At 38.9% G+C, this 19,317-nt stretch overlaps 1 long non-coding RNA gene across 2 annotated transcripts in view; it reads left to right on the top strand.

Annotated features, from left to right (window-relative positions):
* The window catches only part of LOC128076027 (uncharacterized), a 78,528-nt gene that overhangs the window by 20,836 nt on the left and 38,375 nt on the right, over window positions 1-19,317 (top strand). The window contains exons 2-3 of one of the 2 annotated variants that reach the window (XR_008204221.1): window positions 2,981-3,119; window positions 3,496-5,226. This is a non-coding gene — a long non-coding RNA (uncharacterized LOC128076027). Of the gene's footprint in view, window positions 1-2,980; window positions 3,120-3,495; window positions 5,227-19,317 lie in introns of those variants that run through there. The other variant, XR_008204220.1, reaches the window with a different exon arrangement.

The raw sequence follows: 19,317 nt of genomic DNA, 5'->3' as shown, positions 1-19,317 counted from the left end.
CTCTGCCTCCTGAAAGGGGCTTTGGGGATGATAGTCTGTGTGTGGCCATGCAGTGCTGGAACACTCAGTTGTTTGGTGACCTTCTGCAGAGATGCTGGATGTATTCCTTGTCCTTGTGCCTGAGTTCTCCAAATGTGAGAGTGTTTCCCAATTACCTTCTCTATACAAAACCAAGGGTTGTTATGAGAATTAGCTCTCGTGACTGTGTGGTACTTGGATGCTATGGCAATGTAATTAGCTGCATAGAAATCTTACTAAAAATGTATTTGGTGGAGGAGAGGCCAGGGTGGGGGCCTGGTTTGGACACATGAGTGCTAAAGGGGTACGTTTCCAGAGCTGTGGCTTCAGCACAGCCCAGCTGCATGAGGCAAGTCCTTGGAGGCAGATGTGGCAGACCTAGGGATGCAGGGCATTTATTAGCCCTGTGTTCATATGACATACAATACAGAACAAACTGTTTGCAGCATTAATGGATTAGATAACAGCTCTCCACCCCCAAGAAGACATTTGAAATTTTTATGTAGTGTCTTGGTTTAAAGGTCTTTTTCATCTGATGTATAACTCGAAGTAAACTTCAGGAAAGCATTATTGTTGCCATTAAATCCCTCTTTTCTGCCTCTTTCTCTTCAAAGTCATGCATGCATTCAGGAACTTCTGGACCTCTTAAACCAAAGGAGAGAGGCGTGGGATTCAGCACGGAAATCAGAATGCCTGGGTTCAGGAAAGCTGTGCTGATGATTCCTTTATCTCTGTTATGCTGCCAACCCCCAGACTTTGGCTGCCTAGGTCCTTTTGCATTTTTATATCTGTAAGGTGTTTTTTACTCCCTGCCCTCAACATGACCTCTGTAGCTATGGTTCCCAAATGTTACCCATATTAAATATGAGTATGTGTATAGCATCCACGAGGCACACACTCCCAGGCTGTTAAAGTCCTCACACTGTAGCTGCAGCTTGTTTAGGCAGCAGCCTGAACACCCCAAAGCCTGGAGCTTTTGGAGTTAATAGCTCTAGTTAGCTGGAAGTTATTGTGACTACATCTTTGCTACTCTGCTGAGGAAGAAATGCATTCCTGTAATTTCTGATTAACCCTACTGTAAGTCTACACAAGAAATTATTGGCTATCTTTGTTGGTAATGAAGACCACCATTTCAGACAACACAACTTTCAAAGCTTCACTGATGATATGGTGATAAAAAATAGCAATACTCAGAGGCTATTTTTTTTCTTTTTGTTAGGTGAGATAATGCAATGATGTAATAACATAAGAGGGTGAACTTGGATTGGGAGGGATTTTGGCAGATTTCTTAACTCAGAAGTTGTTCTCTTGTGTTTGTGTTTTCTTGCACGTTAGGACAAGGCACAGTCAGATATATTTTCCAGCCTGGTGAATAAAATGAAGCTCAAAGAGTTTAGCTGAGATTGGCTTCCCCTGCAAGAAAGATTGCTCTTTGTTGCCTGGATCATAATTTTAAGGCATGAAAACTATTCATCAGGAAAGCAGCATTTTAACTCCTTCCATCTTGCAGCCTGATCTACGCTGAGTAAAAAAATCCTCATCCATGGAAGTTGATCAGAGTTCACTATGGGCTGTAATAAGTCTATGGGGTCACCTCGATTGCTGTATATCAGTGTGGTTCCGTCAGTATGTTCTTGATAAGCCATCCTATTGCCATGATTTAATCCAAATCTGTTTAATCGTATATAATCCACATAATTCAAACATCCTCACCAAGGATCCAGTTTTATAGCTGTGCTGGGGGGAGGGAAATCTTGTGTTGTCACAAGTCATGCTGACATCAGTGGGGTTTCTTATTGATGTAGGACTTAGTGCTGGCACATGCAGTTACAGCAAAATTGGGGTTTTAGCATATTTGCAATTTGATGTATTTTTAGGAGGCTGTTGCTTTGAGGTAAGCAAGTAAATGAACTCTGGGCCATGTCCAACAAAATCTCTTTAAGAACTGTGCCCGATGGTCATTTCAAGGAAAATATGTGTAGGAGTCTGACATTATATGTTATGCAATTAAAAATTAATTAGACTTTTTAAATATTTCTAGTGTAGAAATGTCACTTTATACCAACTATTGTCAAAAAGAGCCTGTGTGCTTCCACGGCTTTTTTTTATTGCTTTAGAAACGTTTAACAACAAAATATAGATATTTTTCAGCGTAGGTAACATGCAGACATTATTGCAACATTACTGGTGGCAATCCTTGTGTTCAAGATACTCACATCAGGTTGCAGTACATTTGTGAAGCTATTTGTTAATGTGATACACATGCAGTCTGATGCCTTATACCCTGGAATTTGAAAAAAAGGGCTTGAACCCATGAGTAAATGGTAAACATCTGAGCAATGCTGCTGAAGTCAGTCCATGCATCTGTTAACAGTGCAGACTAATCCTTAAAAAATAATTATGAAAAAGGCAAAAAGAAAACACCAGTTTTTCCAAGCCAGTGAAACTCCATACTGCTTAATGTGAGATACTGGGTGGATTGGTGCATGATCTGAAGGACTGAATCCATACGTGTAAACATGGTTTACTCGTTACCAATGAAAACAGTATGTGTGGAACTTTTATTCAGCTTGCATACTCCATCATTTCTGATACATTTTTAACTTGACTTTTTCTTTCTTTGTGGCCATTTTGCAATTTTCAGTGGATTTGTTTTGATTGTAAATAGGCATACACATTAGCTAGAGCCAGATAATTTCTTCTGGCCAGCTTTGCCAGTAAATCACTGAGCTATGTAATTGGGTTTGTATAAAATTATGCACTGTGAACTTGGGAATAAGTAAAACAAACAAAAAAAAAGTTGATTTTTTGGTACTATCATTTTTGTGTAAAAGTTTCTTTTTCACACGTTTTTTCTACTCCGCAATGTGATCGTTGTGATCATTCTTTCAGTGTTGAATGAAAGGCAAACTACAGAATAAATCCAAGAAAAACTGATAATAATTTCTGGTTTGGCTTGTAGGTGAGCTGAATACAATGCCTGCATTTGTGGCTAACTCCAAGCAATACATTATGAAGATGATGTTATTCAGACACACACCCAAACAATTTGATTCAGACAAATTGGATACGAGACTTTGACCAGCATGAGAAGAGAACAGGTGAGAACCCTTGAGAGCAGAGCTGAAATAATAAATGTTCTGATGGTCAGGAAAAATATTTCTCCCGTAACACAATAGCTCTTCTAATAGAAACTCAAAATACTAATTACAATCTGCCTAAAGACTTATTATAAATGAAGTGGAGATGGAAACATGTTTATATTATGGGGAGGCTTATTTGCAGATAAGCAGGAAACCAGTCACACATCTTCACAAACATAATTTTAGCTGTTTTAATTAGCAGGTTTGCTTTGATTTAATTTAATTCAGCGATTCCTTCTATCTTTACTGACACATGTGCAAATAAAAAGCTCTGACCTGACTTTTGACATCCAGTTTCCTTTTTCATTTCTGTTTTTGTTGTTGTTGATTTCAGCAGTGTTTACCATGAAATGATGGGGTCAACACTTCCTAGCAGCGTGGCCAACAGATGTAGCGTGGAGATGACAACTGTACGTTTTAGTGGTCTTTTGTTACCTCAGCACTGACTGATGGCTGAGAGGCTGGAAGCCAGAATGTCAAAGGCCATCAGATGTCCTAGCAGCCTCTAGGTCCCCTTTCTGTTAAGGGTTGAACTGACAAAAATATTTTTGTGTAGTTGCACGTAAAAGTGCTGTCAGCTTTTTGCAATAGAAAGGAACCCTAAGAAGAAGCCCCATGTGTGCCTTTAGCAACTTATTTTAGCTTGTGGACCAACTTCAGGCTGAAGAGCAAGATTTAAGATCTTCCAGGATTCACATGTTTAATATTTGGAGATTCAATAATTTTATCTAAAAGTCAAAGTAGCTGTTGATAGAAAAAGACCATGTATGATGGCATAAAAATACCACATTAACTTACTGATAAAAGAATCTGTGGTGACTTTGCTGAGCTTTTGTTGGTCTAAATGCTTGGAAACTATTTTTTTTTTCTTTATGTCAGGAAAGGAACTGTTCATACACCAGGTGTTGCTCTCCCAACCCCTCTCTTTTTCAATATCTCACAGCTGTATGATAGGTAATTAAAACAATCACCGACATGTTTCAAAGCTGTTGTAGCCTTTAGTTGACTTTTAAAACTCTTATTTGAAAAAGAATGGTGAAATTAATTTGTATCTGGCTCAGGAATGTGCTCTTTACTTGAGCAATGGACTTTACAACATTGCCAACAAAAAGACTGAAATTAATATTACTCTTGCCTTTATCTAGGGTTATTCTGTTAACTGTTTTATACTGGAAATTAATTTCAATATCAGGCAGATGTCTACAAGCCATGAATGCAGCAGCTCCAGCATACAGTCAGATAGCTTTCTCTTCATAATGATGGTAAAAATAATAATTTAAAAGAAGTAAACTTGCCAGCACAATTAAATGATTCTGATGTAGATAATGGAAAGAGGAAGTTTTAAAGAATGGACTATAAAATGAGTAAGATTAAAAAGTGTCATTTAAAATAGTATTATGTGGTTGTTTAGAAAAGAACTGTAATTTTACAGGCTCATCTTTCTACTGAGAAGAATTACTGTGAGATACAGAGACTTTGGGATGGGTGTATTTGTGATGCTGAAATGCTCTGCTGTTTTCTGTTGGTTTTGTGTATGTGTTTCTTTTCTGTGCTTCAGCAGCTGGCTTTATGAAACTTGTAATTCATTCATTGTGCTTGCTCTATGGGACAGGATTTTATTCTGAAAATAAATTTACTTCTAATATGTTCTTTCTGATCATTAAAAAAAAACCCTTCATCTTTATGAATGATTGTATTGTTACATCAGTGTAAAGTGGACCATGTAGCACAAGTGAACAGAAAATCCAGTGAGCAATGTGTATAAAATGTAAGAAAGTGAACAAGAAAAGCAGTGTATGATCTAAGAATGAAGCAGAAATTTAGTTTGGAAACATGTTTTATTGTCATACAGCCTTGTGAGATCCCAGTTATTCGCATAGTTATTGATTAAAAACAACTGCATTTGCAGGAAAATATGCGCTTCAGAAATAACCAAGATATGCAGTGGCAGATCTTAAGCTTTTCATCGGGGTGTGCAGTTTGTAGGTACAGGCAGGAGCATCCCTCAGAGGTCGGGCACAGGCTGGCTTTCCTCTCCTTGTTCTCAGAAGGATGTCTGCCTCATCACACTTCTCTTGGCTGCTCCACAGTGTTCAATTTCTTTCTCCTCTTTGGATTTGCCTCTTTGGAAATGTGTAATTCCCTGGCGTAGGTATGAGGTGACAGCTGCAACACAGAGGAAATACAAGTTAGGCGTGGAATTGGTTCTGGCTTAGAAATCACTAATTTTAGGAAAAACATGCAGGATGATATCTTCTGCATTTTCCTCATTGGTTTGTGGGGGAATCCTCATCTGGTGCACACACAGACATACATATAGAGCAAGTGTTTTTATTTATGTGTGTCTAAAAATCTGGAAGATACCAGCTAACAGAGTGCAAACAAGAAATACCAATATTGGCAAATCTAAACCAGTAAATATCCATTCTGACTTTTCCCATTAATTTTAAACGAAATACCTCTTCCTGTTTATACAAACATATGCAAAGGAGCAAAGAAGAGGAAAGGATCATGGTGTTTATTAAAAGCAGCATGATCCTTTCCTCTTCTTTGCTCCTTTGTGAATGTTTCTAACCACACACAGAACTGCAAAGAAATGTACAAATGAGAATAAAAATAAGATTCAAATGCTAATCTGCATCTTTGCTACAGCACAACTCAATTTGACAGTATATTTTTGCCAGGTGGAACAAAGAGCAATAAATTAGTTTTGAACATTTATGATCTTGCTTTATAAAGACTGCAACAGACTGTGTTCAAAATCAATTGTCAGAGTGATGGGGGTTTAATAACTCTGGTTCTGTAACCTTTTACATATCTACAGACCGGGTAAGGGGACATTTCTAGATCTGCTGCCATTTTTCATTATTGCAACTTATATTTGAAAGACCTTTTTGATGCTTAAAAAAAGAAACAGATTACTTTTTAGTAGAGCTGGATGAATAACTCACAATTAATAATTCATTCAGTGAATTTTACCTTTTATTCTATGGGAAGAATAAAAAAATTAGTTGTTAATTTTTTTCATGATTTCTATTGAGTAGCTGGTTTTCTAATCAAAACTGGAACTCAGAATCCAAGGTGTGTTACTTATTTGTGATTGATAAGTCACGTGGCATTGGTTTAACTCCCTAATTAATTGAGGACAAATTCTAGAATAATTTTATGATTAAATGTTTGAAGATAGCGTATTTTAAAATCCTTTGCCACATGCATGCAGTTTTTGCAAGTATCATTGGAAGTGAAAATCCAAATGTATGAAAATTGTTGAAAGGAAATGCAAATGAGGCAGGAATACGGCCAAATCAGATTCATTACAGGGCACAAATGAGTTTTTGTAGACTTCTACAGAATTTCCAGCTGTAGTTTTTCCTTGCTAGTTCAAGTTCCTGTTTGAGAGAAGCCAACTAAATATTGAAGAAAAATGTGGGAGCAAGGTAAGTAAGAGCTGAAGTAATAGGCAGTCTTCATTAGCAGCAGCATGGAATTTCCCTAGCTCCCTAGCTATTGTATTGCATTTTACAATAGTGAAATATTTTATGGTAGTGAAACCATTTGAACAGCTGCCATCTTTTGGCTTTCTCTGCCTCTCAATGGGCAAGTCCAGATCCCACCAACACAAGCCCTACTGGGCTAAGAGGCAGGTATGGATTTTTTTATTTTTTTATTTTTTGTATATGCACTTCATTTTGGTTTCTTCTAAATAGAGCAAAAGCAGTTAAATATTTCCCAACAAAACACATATATGCAATCTCCAGGGCTGTGCATACCATCTAACTGTCATTTCCTTTGATTAACCTTCACCTGACCTCACTCCCTAAGGCAGTTTCAAATCCTTTTGTTCCTCCATTTAAGAATTGCACTCTATCAGGTGAGTACATCTGTCGTTAAGGCACGGGCCATTTTACTGGAACTCAGCAGAGACGCGATGGAAAACTGTGCAGAATTTGTCACAGATCAGACAACGTGGTTGAATGTGCAGATTTATCTTTTCCAAGAGACAGAGAAGCAGAGTTTGTGCGAATCAGTTGAAGGTAGCTGAATTCTAAGAGTCTGGGTTAATTATTTTATGAATATTAAATACTTAAGGTCAGAAGAGGATCATGACTATGATAAACAGGACTGTTCTGCTGCAACTCCTTCATGTTATCAGGAAGTGCCAGTTTGGGGAGGATAAAATTACCAACAGGGAGGATCAGAGTTAAGGAATTACCTCCTTCACCACAGCAGAGTCTGGCAGCTGCCTAGGTAGTCCATTCGAGCACTTTGAAACACTCAGGTTGGTATTCGGTCCCCAGTCCTTCTTTACAGGTAGTGAGATAATAAAAAGTCCAGAAGAAAGACAACATTTCTAAGTGACCTGTGCTCATAAGTTTCAATCAGCCCAGCCTGAGTTTTTTTGGATGGCATTTTGAAGGAATGTTGACACTGTGTCACAATTCGGTACAATTCCTATTTTTAAGTCCTGGAAACTCATCTAGGGTGAATAATATGAAACAGATATTACGAATCCAGTCTGATCACACATTTGGCTGACAGCAATGAAGAACAAAGCCTACACTGAATCCTTCTTTTATATTAGGGAATGCCTTTTGGAATGATATTAAAGGCCATGTTTGATGATGTATTTCTGCATCCCAAAGTAAACTGTCCAGTGACTCCTACTTACTCCTAGCAGCTAAAACTATGCATCTCGATTCTAAGCTTAACTTGACTTGATATCATTTGCTGATAGATTAAAGATGTGCTATTCAGCATTGTATCAATTCCTAGGGATGATGATCAACTCATCTCTTAGCTCAGTCTTTGATGAACTAAATAGGTCAGACTTCCTTGGTGTTTCATCATCAAGAGTATTTTACAGATGTTATACAATATTTGTAGATATTTTCTTCCCCTTTTCAGTTCTTTTTTTAACATACAGTTTGAAGTTGGATAAACAGAGTTTAAGTATCAAACATTTAAGGTTTTCCGCTCAAATCTTGAAGGATTGTACTGCAGGAGGTTTATAATCTATTTTTAAGGTTTTATTTATGCTAGCTCTTTTTTTTCGCCATTCTAGCGGGTGAGTTGCTTACATTTTGTGCCTCCCGTGGAAGCTGACACCATTGCAGCTGCAGAGGGGTGTTCCAAGAGCTGCCAGCACCAGCACGTGGGTGAGTCCGTGCCAGCCAGCAGCACTGAGAGCCCTGCCCGCTCCGATTAACTAGCAGCCTTATAACTAATACCTGGGAAATGTAATTACATCATTCCACAGGGATTTTAAAATCCTGTTTTTGGAGTAAATGTGACTTGTTATTGTCTCTTACGAGGGTTTGGAAATGATTCTCCAGAGCAAATGTTTTCTATGAAATCCTCTCCAGAAACAATCTTCTCTCTGTGAGTGTGCTTAGTGACGGAGAGGTGCTCACCTGGTGCACTGAAGAATTTAAATGGAAGAACAAAAAGAAACTGAAATTGCCTTAGGGATTGAGGTCAGGTGAAGGTTAATCAAAGGAAATGACAGCAAAATGGCATTTGTGGCTCCTGGTACATTTTTAATCATTTCTCTCTCTCTCGTGAAAGACACGCAGGATGGACAACTTTTTATTGTTACACTTAGTTGGGGGAGATTTTTATTTTTGTGTTGTTTAGTTTAAAATACTTTAAAGTATTACTTTTAGATTTCTCCCGTAGATTTGGCTCCTGAAATGTTGTATCTCAGTGCCTTGAATTTGTGTGTGGGAAATGGAGAATGTGTGTGGGGGAAGGAGAATGTTAAGAGAAAGCGAGTAATTTTCCCCAGAATATCTCTCCTCTTTCTAATGTGATATTTTTTGAAACAATTCCAGAAGTCATGAGTGCAGGGAATAAATACTCAGTAAAGCCAAATATTCATTTTCACACAAATGTCAGGCTAAATGAAGTCCATGAAAGTAACTACTGAAAACAAGAATAGTTTCTTTCAGGCTCTGCTAATCTACAGGTAATTGCACTGTTTTTAAGCGTAGATGTTTTGTGTATTTTTTTGGAAAGTTCTTAGAATAACTCTCATAATTACAATGAAACTTTGAAATCATGCCCAAGTTTGTGGGCTGTCAGTTATATTCTGATTTTACATCTGTGAAAAGGCCCCATTTAGAAACCCTTGTTTTCAGAGTTCGGAGTTGTCATTTTGTGCTATTCACCTTAGGTAACTTTGGCATAACTGCAACAGGAACAGGAGCAACTTTATGTAACTTATAACTGCCTGAGGCAGCTTTTAAAAAATGTGAGCAATGCATTTTTTTTCGAGTATGTTTATATAGCTCCCTTCCCTGTAATGCAGAGAATCCTAAAGAGCGTATATTAAACTCAAACAGCTCTAAATTGTGGTAAGTTGGCTGTAGCAAATATATTTTTCCTGCTCTTTAGATCTAATGCTACGAAGTATCATGTGTAGGCTACCTGCAGCCAAGACCTCACCCTGTTAAACCTTCTGAGGATGCCTTAAAGAAAACATAGTACTGCAAACCCATCTTGTGTTATCACCACTGTGAGTTGCAGTAAAAAAGTGTTGTTTTTTATAGGTATGCTTCCTCAACATTGCAGGAAAAAAAATCTGGAACTCATTTCTTTGAGTGTCGTTGCGCTGTTTATTGCTGTGATTGCTACTGGTAATGTGGCACTTTTCTGCCCGATCCCACAAAGCGAATACTGCCACATGGGTGCCATATGGGATCTTTGCCATAGAGCGGATCAAGGAGGGAAAGGCCCCCTGCACAGCACAAACAATGCTGGAAAAAGCACGTCCAGCAGTTATTGGAAAACAGAATCAGATGAAAGTGGGAAAAATGTATCTGAACTCATTGGATGGTAGTCAAATCCAGCCTACCTTTCATTTTGGGGACTGCAGAACCCAATCACCTACAGATATACAGGGAAGGATAAGGAACCTCAGCTGCAAAGGCTGAGCTGTGCACTAGCTGCGCTGACACCAGCCAGCAACCAGGCATAGATAGATAGTGAGAGATAGTGAGCTGGGTATCTCCATGTTTACAGGGCATGACTGTGACTTTACGATGCTGTAACAATACCAATGCTGTGTTTATAGACCGAGTTTTTCAAAGGTTCTCGGTGTCAGCTTGAGCTGCAGACTATCTCACTCATAACTTGCCTGTCTTGTAAAAATTACGTATTAGTAATAGAAATATAAATAATTCTTGGTGAGTATTTGGCAAAACAGGGGGATCAGCTTAAGGAACATGAGAGACAATTATAAATGAAACCTGAATACTTGAGTTGAAGACAGCATTAACTGCCGACAAGTGGAAAACTGTTGAACTGAGAAAATAGGATTTTTTTCATAAACAATATGACCTCAGATTTTTTTCAGAAGTGAATACTAAAGAACCACACCAAATCATATACCTACTCTTAAAACACCTAGTAAAAACATTGGAACTATTATATGCCTGCACACTCAAACTGTTCAAATAGGGGATGTATTAGATAGGTCTGAGCAATTTTATTCCAGCCATTCAGACTGTCTCCCAGTATTAGTAACTTTCTTCAAAGGTTTATTTTTAAAAGTGGCTAAATTTGTTTAGTATTTCATTTCTACAGACTGCTTTTTGCCTCCTGTAGCAGACTAACTGTGCACCTGCCCTGGAAAGAAGTGTTCCTGTGAAACTGCTCTCAAGCAATGTGGTAGCTCCTGTCGGGCAGCCTTGAGAGGCTTTGGACAATTTGCTGTGGCCACCTATGGTTATTAGTTAGAAAACGTGTCACTATTTTACTTTGGCATCTGTTCAAAGTACTAATTCTGTGGATCGGTGTCTTTCTGATGAGGAAAGTAGAATCCTTTTTTGTCCCCGGTGTCTGAGTAAATTGATATCAATACCCTAATGAAAAGACAACTGTTGTCAGCAGAAGCAAGAAGCAAGAAAATCTGGGGCAGTAGGTAACTTTGTGATGTGTTCTCCATCCTCAGGGACTTTCAGTGCTCTGAGGATTAATTTTCCATTACATACACGTGTGGTGCTTTTCTTAAATACACTTCCACTAACAACTCAATACTTTTTCCAATTACAGTATAAAACACTCAACTTTTCTGTCTTTCTCTCCCTTTGAAGCCAGCGATTTCAGCATTGTGAACATTGTTACTCCGTTGTACTCTTCCTTAAATGAAGCATCTTTTTGTGGCCCAACTGAAGCCACGTTTTTAAGCAGAGAGGATATTGTGAACCCTGTTGTGGATACAGGTGGAAAAAGATCTTTGGAACTACACTTCTGCAGGGATTTATTTGCGAATTCTCATCTTCATGATAGCTGGCTTAGTCTCCTGCAAGTGCATCTTATGCACTAGAGACTTTGTGTGAAATGCCTTATTTTAGTTGATTTGTTTCATACTTATTTCCCATATAGTAACTCTATGGATACATCCATGGAAAAAAAAGACAAACAAAACAAAACAAAACAAAACATAAGAGCGTTTTTACCTGCTGAACACACCTGACTATAGCTGGAAGGAACAACAGCAAGATAGAGCAAGCCAAAACCCACACTGCATGTAAACCTGAAGTGTACAGACTATAACTATATAAATAAGTTGGATGTAGAGCTGGGTAGCAATGGGTTACAGACTGTTGCAGGAAGGTGAACAGGAGCTTGAATAGTTTGTAGTTCTCCATTCAGAAGTGTAGTCAGTTGGAGAATAAAAAATAGGTAGCACGAAGATGTCTGAAAATTACCTCTGTGCTAAGGACAGCCTGAAGTATTTGTGAGGTTATCGTCACCTCTGTAAGATGGATCAGTGTTGCCAGTCACACAATATCACTTCTGATAGAACAAGGCTTTAGAGGGCTTCTTAGCCTGGGGACTCACTGAGCCATTTTGATTTTGTTGGCACCAACAAGGAAGAGACACATTGATTTTACAAGACAGCTCACAAAGATCTGTACAAAGATCTTAGATTCGGGAAACAGTAAACTAACTGCTCACCTTGAAAGAAAAAATACTATTTTATAGCAAACTCTTTTTAAATCCTGAAGAAGGTGAACTGAGAATGAGGAGCAATGTCTGTGGAAGGGACTTGGGCAGGCACTTTGTTTCACATACTCCTTGTGAAGGCACCTGGCAGGCTGAATTCAGCATCTGAATTCCCCAGTCAGAACAAGGCTGGGCCCATTGAGCTGCTGGGATCCGCTGGCAGATGAGGCTGTCCAGCTGCTTTCCCACACATTTTCTGTCTCTTTTCTTCACTGGGAAAAACAGGTAAAATCCTTTCTGAGGCAATGTTTATATGAAACAAAGCCATCATGTGTTAATGTACAGTGCATAAACTGAGTTTATCTCCTCTGTTTTCTTCTGCACCTCCATTTTATAAAATAGAATTGGAAGAAAATTATGGTTGCAAAACCTGATTTTTGCCTCAATTCCGATCTTCATACAGAACTATCTGACAATTAATACTTGTGTGTACCTTTTGAAATATCTGACCTTTGGGGAGCTGACAGAGCTATAATATTAGTCTTTGTATGCTAGCTTGGCTTTTAAACTCTCTGCCTAGTGGATGTAAGTTCAGTGGATACAGATCTGAAACTTGATTTCCTCAGTATAGCTGCATTAGCATTCAGCTGTGGGTATGTAAGATAATAGTATTAAAAGCAACCTTCCAGCCTGTTGTCATGGATGCAGCACAGCCCAATCCTGGTAGCGGTACACCACCACCAGTCCTTGTACAATCTCATTTTTATCTACAAATTTTAATTTAATTACACCAGAAATTCTTTAACTATACATAATATATGGTTTTATTTTTAGTTTCAGCATTAAAATGTAAGGATTGAGCAGCTCAGGTTCTTTGTCCAGTGCTCATTTTTTTGCATTCCAAGTATCTGTCAGTATTAGTTATGAGACCGTGTGAAATAAGTAGCCATGAAAGATGCCTGCTTTTATGACAGAATGAGTGGTTTCATGAATTTTAAAGGAGCACATTTGTATTTTCTGTTCTTGAACTACATGGGCTACTCACAAATATGACAGAAGATAATTGTTTGAGGAATTATGATGCCTTTCAAGATTTTGCAGGATATTACTATTTTCATAATCTTTCATTTATCAGGTTATGTGGCTTGATTTATTTATGTGTGTAATTTGGAAATTAAAGTACTCCCATTCTGTCAGCATAGGTACATGTTTTCTCCGAACAGCTCACACTCCTGTTAGCAAAAATAATGAATGTGCTAATTTTTTTGTCAGTTACTAAAGAAACGCGTCAGAATTGGAGGACAGTTAGGTATTATCCTGGACCACGTGAGGCAATATGGAACGGTACGTAGTGCTTCCTCAGTGCCTCAGGATCGCGGCAGCGCGTGTTTCAATATAAAACACTAACAGTGCCACCAGGCAGTGCATGTACTGCACTTTGTTAAGATTTAAATGAATGCATTGTTAGCACCAACTTCAGCAGGGATTTTGTGTGAGCGAGTAAAGGCTTCAAGCCTTTAATTGACTAAGGAAATCTTTTTAGTTGTGATTACAGGGACAGATACTCAGCTGGTGAGAACTGATGGTGCTCCATTGAATCAATTTTCATACCCCGTCTGAAGTCAATGGAGCAGTGCTCATTTATAACTCGGTACCTGGCCCATTATTACAAAAAGACGTTTCAAGCTTGGTATTTGAGTGGTACAGTAACCTTTTATTGCAGAGCTGCTTGACTTGTTTCCTAAAAATTTCATCATAATCGCCAGTAAAATCTTTGGGCTAATAAATTTGGTGTCATAAGCTGTTTTCATTTAGTTAGGAGTTTGAGTATAGAACCCTATGGCTTCATCCTGTTTACTTGAAAGGGTGCTTACTCTTTTATTTAACAGCCACTGCCTTTCTAAAACCTGAAATGAAGCATTTCTTTATCTGTCCTCTTCTGGTTTAGTCATGAAGTGTTTGAATGTTTTCTCTTGGCAGTTTTACCGTACCTTACATCCTGTGATAACTGCACAGTAGGATTTCATTTGATGGTAAAAAACTTCTGAACATCTTTCAGCATCATACATATTCGTGACATCTGAATTTTGTTGCTGAAAATCCCCTCTCAAAATTCTGCGCACGCCCATAATTAAACCACTGTGAAGGTGCAGTCAGGAGAACCAGGCATCGATGTTATGGAGTGAAAATTAAAGAGGCAAAACATCAGAGTGTCTACTGTATGTGCCTGCTGTTAGACACTCAAGCATGGAGAACAGGATACACCTCTATGGATGGATAGCTTTCCTTATTAAAAAAACACAGTAGGACGCACAGTAGGGGAACACACTAAAACAAGGCTTTGTAGTAATTTCCTTGAAAGAAATTTCCCAAGATAGCAACTTGAAAAGCTTTTAATCTTATGACTAGCTATATAGAGAGTTTTACTGTAGGTGGTATAAAAAAGACCGTTAGATTGCCACTGATCTGGTGGAGTTTGTCCGAAACTGAAACCTGTTCCCTTCTCACTCTCAAGAAAAGGGTTGGACTTCCCTAGCACCAAGGTGAGAGAGCTGAACAGATTAATGTGAGTTAAAATTCACCTCTCTCAAGTTGGAAATTATCTTAGAAAATGGAAAACCCAGCTTCCACATCTGAGATACCAAATGTGCTGCAACTGAAGTGATCCATGAGATTAAAGTTTCTTTTACATACCTAATTTGAAGCTACTGTTGGACTTTTCCTACTGTCACTCACGCTTTTGAGCTGATGTTTTATTTGGTTCTTTGTCCACTGGGAGGAACATAAAAGTACTGTTCATACTGTGTGGCTGTGTCCTACAGACTCCATGCATGGTGGTGTGCTAGCAGCATGCTTGTTGGTCTTCCCTGCTAATGCTAACTACTCAGCATGACTATTAATCCACAAAGAAGAAAAAATCTGGAGAAATACCCATGCTGGAAGGCTGTTAGATGTACTATAGCCTCACCATGCTGGCCAGGGTTACCTGGTGCTCCACAAAGCAGCCTGTGGGTCCTGTGATGAGTGAGTACCTTCTTCCATGGGCGTTCTGCATTTCGAGGTTGTGGCAATGAAGTGGCAGCCCCAGAAGCTCAGTGCAGGAGGTGCAGCGCAAGGGTTCATTACCTAAATGTGTGAGAGCATCAGGGAAGAGACTCAACATCTTGTGTGTGCCTCGTGTCAGCTACTGAGAGCTGAGAACAGGGAACAAACATGTCTGATAATGTGTTTCACATTGAAATAATTAAAGAGAATTGTTGCTGGAGGGAAATGTGCCTTTAAAAATTAACCCTGACATCTCACTGACAATTTGGCTAGTTACAAGAGATCTTTTTTTCTGTAGTTTTACTAAACTCGATATGCATTTTTCAGCCCCTTAGAAAATGAAGAGCCTTTGAAAACTTCCCTGTATGAGTAGTCTGTACTTATGTGAGCAGTGCCATCTATTTTCCACCGGACTGTTCACAGGACTGATGTTTAAAGGCTCAGGTCTGTAGTAAATGACACATTCTCCTATGCCCTGGAGCCTGAGCTAGTTATTATTGTTTGAATCTATCTCTTGATTGCATATATTGCAGTCTTCTATCACACAGGGTGCCAGTTTTGAACGCTGTTCCTCAAATAGCCATCAAGCAGCTTGCTTTTTTATTTCTTCTTATGGCGAAACAAGCCTCAGGAAATTGAAAGCTGTAATTTCCATAAGGCACTAAAAGTTTAAAAACGCTCTTCTTGGTGGATCTGACTATTTGAAAACAAATGTAAGCCATATGAAAGCACTATTATTTATTTTAAGAATTCTAGATATGACTAACAATTATATTCACATTTTTGTGTTTTGTAGGAAGTTGGAAGCAAGTATTAATGTTAAAGAATATTTTTTATTAATCATGGTATGCTATAACGGCTATCAGTTCAAAGTAAGCAACTATTTATCAGGGTGAATTCCAGTATTTCCAGTTCTCCATCTGATCTAAATTTGTTAATCCAGGGCTAGGAAATTTTGAGTTTCAATCAGCTTGTTTGATCATTTTCTAGCTAATGTTAAGCTGCATTTAAATAGTGTAAGCAGAGCGTGTGAGGTGGCAGGATTGGAGGCCTGATGTTCAGGCTGCTTTCATCTGTTTGATGTTGCTTGAACTGCCTCGAATTGTGAGCGTGTGTGTGTGTGTGTGTGTGTGTGTGTGTGTTTAAAGGGCTCTCTGCCTTCTGTGTGCCTGCCAGTCAATGGGAGGAATTCAAGTACATTATTCCAGCTGCGGTGGCTCAGAATTGTGCAGTTCTCCTCCCTGAGGAGTGGCTGAGGTGCTGTTAATACAGTTTTCAGCTTCAATTCTGCAACTAACAAAATAGACGTGCAAATTTGCCTTGATAGTGTTAAGATTTTTTGTTTTTAATTTTCTTTTGAACAATAGGGTGATGTCTGACCTCTCAATAAGAAAACACAGTAAAATACATAGGAGCTAGAAAATGCTTTTAATTTGTTCACTCCAATTTGTTGTAGTAATGGTATACATCAGGTGAGAATTTGATTCCAGTATCAGCACCTCCTTCCATCCTCAGTCAAGGGGAAGAGTTTTAACCCCTCATCTTCTGTCCCACTGAACTTATATCAATTTGGGGACCTTGGGTGCAACCCTTCAGGGTGCTGAGTACCCCTGTGGGTGCTTACATTGGCAGCAGATAGCTTGTGATACTTCTTGGAACTGGACATTTCATTAGCTAAAATTAAAAACATAAAATCCCTTAAAAACACTTCTCAGAAACATTTTTCTTGGCGTAAGAAGGATTTTTACCCTTTTCTATAAAAACAGCAGCTGAAGAAGTATCTGCTAGCTGCTGTGATGTTTGCTATCAACCTAGCTGTGCACAATATTTCTGGTATGTTCTTTCTGGCTATTAAAACCTCATTAAAAAAATTAAAGTCTCCACAACTTACAATATTTTCCATTGAAATAGCATGTTAACACATTTCTTTAATCAGTGTGTAACTGTCAAGGGAAAGAACAATTCATCTAGTATATGCATACATTAGAAAAAAATTATCAGATTTAATTTTATTTGTTTTATATTCAGGGCTTTTTTGAAGGAATTCCTGCAGGGAAATGGTTAATCTATTTTTAACTAAAGCTTACTTTTGTAATCTATCCAGTGCTTAGAGTTCTGTCATTGATCTATGATTTATGTGATTTAAACCACCTCTTGGCTGTAACATTGGTTTCTATCCAAGATGCTGAGCTGAATACTAATTACGAGATCAAATTTATGCTGTTGGGCTAAGCAGCTGAAGGAGCTTTCCATGCAGGACTCCCTTAAACCATGCTACCGTTAAGCACTAGTGAAATATTGAGGGGGGAGGGGAAAAATACTGGAAGAGAGAAAAATATTACGGGAAAAGTGTCCTTTGAAAGCTTTATTTTCAGTTCAGTTGAATGACTGTACAGAGCTACATGCAGATATTCAGTGTGTATAAGTCTGTGAATATGCACGTGGTGAGGTATTTCCAGCAGAACCTCACTAATTCAGCCTAACGATTGGGAAACCCATTGAGAAAAGCCAAATGGTATGAGTAAGCAAACGAATAAACAAGACCGAAGATATTTTATTTCAAACCGTATTTAATGCCTATATTTTGACAAGTATCATGTTGTCAGAATGATTTATGTGATTTCATAGCATATCAGTAAATGCACTGTGGTATGTTTTCTTACAGTAAGGAGGTCTCAGTAGCAATAGCTTCGCTTTACCTCTGCTTATAGTATCTTGGCTGAGAAATAAGCCGATTTTATAGAAAATATAGATCTTAGGGTTTCCTTCAGTCAGGAGTAGTGCTGTGCTGCTCTCTGCATCACCTTGGCAGGGGAGGTCGTGGTGGCAGCAATATCCTGAGTGCTGGCAGTCACAACATGTTCAAACAGCTCAATGCAGTTTGAGTGAAAATGGAGTTTTCCGTAGAAATATTGTTGATCACTCTGCTTTGAGACCAAACGTGTTCCAGCGACTCATTTGACTTTCATCTGTGCTGGTGTAATGTTGAACTGTTTCGTTGTGAGGATGCTGATATGTTTTAATTTGCTCAGGCTCCCACTTTGCATTTGTGGTGTGGTTCTCACGTTTTTTACATGCTTTGCTTTATGTTTTGTTACGTTTGGATTGTTCTAACACTCTCTGACTACAACACAGCCTGTCATTAAAACGGAACATTTTGATAACGTGTCCTCACCAATTTTACAAGAATCTTTTAAGATCCCATTTCCCTCCTGCACAAAGGGACTGCTGGAATACAGGAATTTCTCACAGAACAGAAATTCCGGATTGTGCCTATTTATCCCTTCCTTTTCACTTCAGAAGGGTGAACTGCTGTGCCCTCAGGGCTCTGGAGGTGGCCAACAGAGCGATGTGTGGATGCAGGTGATGCTCAGAGGAGAAGCCTTCGGATCCTCCTTTGTTTTCCCTCTGACATCTGCCTGCCCTGGCAGAGGGCTGTTCCCAGACCCCTTCTCCCCGCTGTGAGGCTGCAGGGCCCCCCCTGCTGCCTCGCTGCAATTTTATATCACTGCTGTGGTGGTTTAAAGCCATTCGCGCTCTGCCTCCATGTGAAGTCATTGCCTTGAACCCTGTTCAAGTGGCTGTGTGCAGAGGTTACGGCGCTGTGCCGCAGCCAGCAGGCCGCCGTGCTCGGGCTGTAGGAGGCCCTTTAGTGGGGAATTAGTTCCCTTTTATCCCCATCCTTTGCTCACTTCCAAAACAATACCCAAAATAAACCAAAAAAACAGGAACAAGTAAGCAGAAAACCTTGAAAAACTTTCTTCCAAGGGCACTTTTGGATTAATGCTTCCCTGTTGCCTATCCGCTGCTTGCTGTCTACTTATTTCTCACTAAGTGGAGAAAATCCTATTCCAGCTAGATTTTTTGGCTTTTAAAAATCTCTTTTGTTTATACTCCACATGATGTCATACTTGCTTTCCTCTGCTCATTGCTATAAATAATCTTCAATACAAATAATACACATTGCACACATTTGGATGAAGGTGTTAGAGTGTGGAGGACTGTGCCATGTAGAAGTGAGATGGGTTTGGAAACAGTTTTATGAAGAGGAGGTACAGTTAATCAACACAACTGTGTGCATTGTTGTGTGAGGCCACTCTTGCCCACCCCATCTGTAGGCACACCAGGTTATACAGCTGGATGCACTCAGTGGTGGATTGCC

Source organism: Tympanuchus pallidicinctus, unplaced genomic scaffold (assembly GCF_026119805.1).
Source record: "Tympanuchus pallidicinctus isolate F22 unplaced genomic scaffold, pur_lepc_1.0 scaffold13, whole genome shotgun sequence".
NCBI lineage: Eukaryota > Metazoa > Chordata > Aves > Galliformes > Phasianidae > Tympanuchus > Tympanuchus pallidicinctus.
This window is presented reverse-complemented; position numbering and strand designations above follow the sequence as displayed.